Genomic DNA, 7201 nt, shown 5'->3' with positions numbered 1-7201 from the left:
TGCTAAAAGTCCATTTGACTCAGCAGAAAACAGGACAGGCATTATTTGAATTTTGGGCATCACTGATATATATCTTCAATGGATTTTATTCTGAAAAGCACAAAGAATTCTCCTGAAAGACTGTTTATTTTCCCCCCTCTCTTTCCAATTTTATCTTCCTCTACTCCTAGTATTATTTGGCTCTGACTTTTAAAATAAATATTTTCCTTCTTTACATATTAGGTAATGACTTGACCACCAACACATTTAAAAGGTCATTTATGTTATGATTTCTCTTTCAATTCAGAGAATGATAATCAGATAAAATGTTTCTTCAGCATACTAGCCCTGAATATATGGACCATGCTTAAATAAGTCTTATTGAATAATTTAGCATTCAGTAGAACATGTTCAGGCTTCAAGTCTGTCTGGGAGGAAGGCTTTCAGATACAATTTTATAAGCCATATATTGAAAACCATATCTAGACAATAATAGCTGAAGAATTTCTAAAACTAAAGACATATCATAAAACATTCCGGCTTCCTTAATCAGCACACATCATGGTTTTGCACACATTATTTTGCTTGTCTCTTAAATATACGATTGCATTAAAAAACAGTCTAATGTTGACAGTTCTTTTCTTAGAGGTATATTGAAAACTCAAAACCTCAAATTAAATATGAAAAGGTCCCACAAATACTACAAACAGCCAAGACAATAATAGGTCTGTTTAAATGCAACACATAAAGAGATATACGGTACCATATATATTTGGCACACACTGCTATCAGGCAATGTGTAATCAAAAATCTTGGCAAAACCTCCCAGTTAAAAAGCTTAATATTTGCTCAGGGCCAGGCATATAAAATCTTAGTGGGAAATGCTGCTGGCTGAATAGCAGCTGTGTACAGAAAAACCCTGGTGTGGTTTTCTCTTGCCTGCCTGCATGGTACAGTGCTTTTTCCCAACCATTCTTTGTTAATCTGCAAGGGGCTCAATAGGTATATTGTAGGACAGTGACAATTTGCTAAAATGGACTTTAATGAACACTGGCAAGTATTTGTTTTTCATTAGAGGCCAATATGCCCTGGACAACAGATGCCCAAATCTCTTCAGAGAGTATCTTGGAAATAAATATTTCTTAATGTTATTATTGCTATTATTTTTATTGCAAGTGGCATTTGGCTTCCCATAAAGTGCAGCCTGCTTTGTGGTTGTTACTACATTCATCTTCCCAGCATGGTAAGCAGGTGTCAACAATGATTATTCTGGTTTTGCAGATGGTAAGAAGAAACTCTGAGAAGTTACACAACTTGATCAAGGTCGTAAAACAATCTGAAGCTACAGCTGCCATGGACCTACTAGGTTTCTTATTAATTTAAATAGAGGAGATCAGTCAAATAGGGCTCAGGAGAAGGTAAAGTGTATTTTTTAAATGACTACTTGCCATAATCCTAGTCTGCATATTATCATTTATCCTTAATAATGGTGCAGATGAGAAAATTAAGCTTTTAAGGTACCCATGTTTTTCAAGTTTAAGGAGCAAATTGAAGGGTAGAGCCAGAATGTGGACCAAGATGATCCCTATGACTCTTCCCACTGCATTTTGAATGTTGATCTTCACTATTACTACAGTTTGTTTTTATTTGCCAAGGTTAATGCATAGGAATAGCAATTGTGACTTAGCTACCTGGGTGTAGAAGGTGGGGGAAGTAGGAGGTGACTGAATCCATCGGTATCCAAATCTATCAAATTATACTCCAACCCAGAAAGGCAGCTTGCTTTAATCATTCTATGTGTTTTCCTGTGAACTTCCTACTATTGTATATCACAGCTGGCACTTTGAAGTTGACAGAGAATCTTGTCCCGCAAACCAGATTTAACAGATGGAGAATCCATAGAAATGTTTCTCTGAGGACCAAATGTCTAGAAAGAAACTGCTCTATCTAATTCCTTCTGCTCTTGCTAGAGGAGGCTCCAGAGAGAAATGGTTGAAAACATGATATTGTGGACAAACTTACTACCACTTCTCATGTCACAGTTGCAGATTAACACCAACTATGGCTCTCTTCTTTCACATTTTGTTTTTAATTCCACATGGTAGACTCATAAAGCAGTGTACATTTGAGCTTAAGCAGATATCCTAGAAAGGGCCAAGATCACACAAATTATACTATAATATAAAACTTACAAGAATAAGTCCTTATGCTTTGGCTGCTCACTTTGTGCCAAACCTTTCCAAGGAAAGTAGTCTTAACAATCTTGTATGAAATCATAGGTTTTGTGGTTGGAGTGTGTGTGCGTGTGTGAGCGTGTGTGAGCGTGTGTGTGTGTGTGTGTGTGTGTGTGTGTGTGTGTGTGTGTAACATGACAGGTAAAATCCCTTCAGTTTCAAAAAGGTTTATTTGAGATATAAAAAAAAATAAAGTCACATAACATAAGCTCATACTGTCTGCCAAAAGGAGAAAACTAAATTATAATGACTCCAAACTGATAAATATTGTTTCACACTAACACAGTGAATGGAAATTGATTCATATCGTTCTCTGATGTCAAAGAAAACTAGAAAAAGCAAGCAAATTATAGTTGCCTAAAACATCATCATAATATTATTATATTCATGACAGTGTCATTTTCCATAATAAACACTAATCAGTCCCTGGAAATTTCACCCATTTTAATCCCAACACTGAGTGTATCACATCTGGCCGGTCCATTGTTATTACAATGGGAATATTGATTAATGACAACAATCCAACCATGAAAATTTGTGACTTTTAATGGTTATTGCTCCTTTGAAATTGAATCACAAAAGCTAAAAAGTTATATTTACTAAATTAGGGGACAGGGTTGGTCTAAATGCAATCGAGAAACAGAGGAAGAGAAAGGGAGACAGGGAAAGGGGGAGAGAAAAAGAGACAGAGGATCTTGCTCATCTAGAAGACTATATAAGTTTTAAAAAAATGTATTTCTGAAAAAGAAAACTACTTATGCAGATGCCTTAAGAGAAAGCAAACATCCTGTTGAAAATTTGGCAATAAAAACATTTCTAAATAATCACAGAAGCATATCTGCTTTAGAAGCAAGTAGCAGAGTTGAGAGGAATAGTATAATTTTTAGAGTCCAAAATATGAAAAACAAATTTTAAATTTAGTGTCTCTTCATAATATAGTTGACTAGATCAGGGTTTAGTGACTGGTTTTCTTAGTTCTAAAGAATGAGTCAACGAATAACTTTCAAATCGATGGCTCCCTTCTAATGTTATTTCTGGGCTTATTTCAATCACTCATTTGAATCTTCATGAAAGTTATCAGAAAGAAATAGAAGGAAAATGGCAGTTAATTACTACATTGGGCAGGCATGGAAAAATTCAAACATTGCATATTTCAATATTAGTATTCATGTTTGTTTCTTTTTTTTTCAAGTTTTGATTTTCCTTTTGAAATATCCTACCAATTTTCTTCTAAACTCTTTAAAGTAGTTGTAGTGACTGATTTAAAGCCCTTGCTACTATTTCCACTAGGTAACCTGTTGATCTACTTCTATTTTTTGTTTATGAGTAAGGTTACCTTTTTTTTAATATAATTTTTTATTTTTTTTAATTTACATACAAGTTAGTTAGCATATAGTGCAACAGTGATTTCAGGAGTAGATTCCTTAATGCCCCTTACCCATTTAGCCCATCCCCCCCGCCACAACCCTTTGTTCTCCATATCTATGAGTCTCTTCTGTTTTGTCCCCCTCCCTGTTTTTATATTATTTTTGTTTCCTTTCCCTTATGTTCATCTGTTTTATCTCTTAATGTCCTCATATGAATGAAGTCATATGATTTTTGTTTTTCTCTGACTAATTTCACTTAGCATAATACTCTCCAGTTCCATCCACATAGTTGCAAATGACATATCAGATGGGTTAGTATCCAAAATCTACAAAGAACTTATCAAACTCAACACCCAAAAAACAAATAATACAGGTTACCTTTTTCCTATTTTATTCAGTATCCGGTAATTTTTAATTATATTCTGAACACTGTATCTAAAAAAAACATTGGAGACTAATGTGTGGGTGTTTCACAAAGAATGTAAGGCCTTTCCTTTATCTGACAGTTAAGACATGGGGCAGGTAATCTTTCTAATTTCTTCAGGAGTTGAGTTATTCTGGGCTGTGTCACAAATGTAATTCTAACTATGACTATTCCAACCACAAACCAACCCACCATCCTGGAAGCATACTTTCTTCTATTTATATTTTCCTTCCTTCTTTTTTTTGTTAATGTTTTTATTTTGATAAAATATCAAAAAGAGGAAAGTTGCAAGAAGAATATAAGGCACTGTTATCTACTGGATTTACCAATGGTTCATACTTGGTCCACTTGTGTCCTCTCTCTCTCTCTCATTCTCTCCCCCCCACTCCTGGAAAATGTATTTATATTTTATATATGCATTTTGTTTCTATGAACACTTTCAGACCATTTTTTTCCGAATGATTTGTAAATAAGTTAGAGTCATTGTATCCTTTTAACCCCAAAAACTCACTTGCGTATTTTCAAAGCAAAGATCTGACTTCCATGACCACATGGAATTTCCATACTGCAGTATGGAAATTAAATTTAATTTAATTCAAATTAAATCATTGATTTAACATTGATTAAACAATATTCTTTAGTCCATAGTCTTTTGTAACTATATTTTTCAAAGTCCAGAGTCCAGTCTAATATCAAGCACTGTATGGCCATGTCTCCATAGTCTTCTTTAATCTAGAACAGTTTACCAACCTTTCTTTGTTTTTCCTGGCCCTGATAGTGGCCAGGAAAGTAGGGGAGAGTTGTTTTGTAAAATATTACTTAAGTTTATCTAATGATTTCTCATGACAAGACTTTAGTAACACCTATTTTGGCAGAAATATATTTTTAAAATGACATGATATCTTTTTCAGTAAATCCTATTAGGAGGCTTATGATGACAATGTGTTTCAATATTAGTGATTCTGTTTCTTAAGGTGATGTAGGCCAAGTCGCTTCACTGTAAATTTACTATTTTCACTTTGTAATTGTGTGAGTTGGCGTCTTCTGAAAAAGAGGATGGGATTAGATGTACAAGAGGCTATTGGGAAAACCATATATGGAAAAAATAATGGAAAGAGTCCGAGAAGGCAGAGAGAGGCATCAGATCTGGATATGAAGGACAGAGGGAAGGCAAGATGCCTGGACAGGAGACTCAGCTGAAGTAGAGTGTAAGAAATCTTCCTTCAAGCCAATGGCAGGGATCCTGGAGTCCAAGCCAGCCTTCCAGGAATCCAAGTCTTACAGGCTAGGATACTTTTGTTGTGGGGGGGGAGACAGTCTTGTGCATCATAAGATGTTTAGCAGCATCCTTGGCCTCTATCCATTACATGCCAGTAGCAGCCTCCCAGTTGTGGCAATAAAAAAATGTTCTAGATTTCACCATATGTCACCTACGCAAGGGGTAATACTGCTTCTAACTGAGAACCATTGCTTTACACAAGTAGGTCTTCTCCTGTCCTCTGATGAAAGTCAATACTTCTGAAGTCCCACCCTTTGCATACAGGAGATTTCCCCTAAAGTTGTCTCCTCTTGCATGATGAGGTATGATTTGTGATTTATTACTAAAGTCTTGCTTACACTCCTTGTGCATGAAGCTTATTTACAACAAATGTGTCCTCTGGTGTCTAATAACAAGTGACTTCAACAGAAAGCCTTCCCTACATTTACTGCAAATAAGGTTTTTCCCTTTAGTGTGTTCTCTGATGTGTGCTGAGGGTTGCCTCATCACTAAAGCCTCTGTCACATGCCCTGCATACAAAAGGCTTCTCCCCACAATGTGTCCTTTGATGTCTTATGAGGGCTGACTTCTGCCTAAAGCCTCTCCCACATTGCCTGCACACAAAGGGCTTCTTCCTTGAGTGGGCCATCTTGTGCCTGACTAGATTTGCTTTTTGGCTAAAGCCTTGCCCACACTCAGTGCAAACATAAGCCTTTTCCCCAGAGTGTGTCCTCTGATGACTGATGAGGTGTGACTTCTGTCTAAAGCCTTTCTCACATTCCCCACACACAAAAGGCTTCTCTCCTGAGTGTGTCCTCTGGTGTGTCACGAGAGCTGACTTAACACCAAAGCCTCGTCCACACTCTGCACATAGGTAGGGATTCTCCCCTGAGTGGGTCCTCTGGTGTGTGGTAAGGTTTGACTTATCACTAAAGCCTCGTCCACACTCCTGACACACAAAAGGCTTCTCTCCTGAGTGTGTTCTCTTGTGTTTTATGAGGTATGATTTATGACCAAAGCTCCGACCACATTCATTGCACAAACGAGGATTCTCCCCTGAATGAATCCTCTGATGTTTGCTGAGAGTTGATTTGTCTCTAAAAGGCCTCTCACAGTCCCTGCATACATAAGGCTTCTCCCATGAGTGGATCCTTTGGTGTGTGATAGGGTTTGACTTATCCTTAAAGCTCTGCCCACACTCCTGGCACAAAGGGCTTCTCCCCTGAGTGTGTCCTTAGGTGTCTGATGAGGGTTGACTTTTGGCTAAAGCTTCGTCCACACTCCTCACATATGAAAGGTTTCTCCCCAGAGTGTGCCATCTTGTGTGTGACTAGGTTTGACTTCTGGCTAAAGGCTTGCCCTCACTCTGTGCAGAAATAAGGCTTCTCCCCCATATGTGATCTCTTGTGTGTGATGAGAGCTGATTTATAGCTAAAGCTTCGGCCACACTCCTTGCAAAAATTAGGCTTTTCTCCTGAGAGGGTTCTCTGATGAAAAAAGAGGGCTGATTTCTTGTTAAAGCCTAGCCCATAATTTCCACAACTCACTATTTCAAATCTGGACAGATCTACCCACTTTAATACTTTGTCTGTTTCTAAACGGGTTGCTTTCTCAGCTGAGCTGAGCTTTATTTCCACCACTCTTTTGCTTTCCCTCAAGCTTATTAGCTGTCCATCAGGTGGGTTGGAGAAAGTTCTAGAAGTAAACATCCCTCCTGTCCTCTCAAAGATTTGGAACCCTCTTCTCTGTCTTCATCTTCTACTTGTCATCGCAGAAGCTTTCATAAGAAAGTGGTTGCTTCTGCTGCTTCTGATATGCTGGGCAGCGAGTTCCTGCAAACAAACCTGGGCAGAATGGACGGCAATAATTGTGTGGCACATGTTGGCATGATTGTTGACTGCAGAAGTCCAGAGCAGAGTAGGAATAAAGTTGAATATCT

General features: G+C 37.6%; 1 pseudogene; it reads right to left on the bottom strand.

Moving 5' to 3' along the window:
- Positions 1–5639: 5639 nt before the first annotated feature.
- On the bottom strand, positions 5640–6971 carry LOC102963830 (annotated as a pseudogene).
- Between the last annotated feature and the right edge of the window lie 230 nt (positions 6972–7201).

The sequence above is a fragment of the Panthera tigris genome, chromosome D1 (assembly GCF_018350195.1).
Source record: "Panthera tigris isolate Pti1 chromosome D1, P.tigris_Pti1_mat1.1, whole genome shotgun sequence".
Taxonomy (NCBI): domain Eukaryota; kingdom Metazoa; phylum Chordata; class Mammalia; order Carnivora; family Felidae; genus Panthera; species Panthera tigris.
This window is presented reverse-complemented; position numbering and strand designations above follow the sequence as displayed.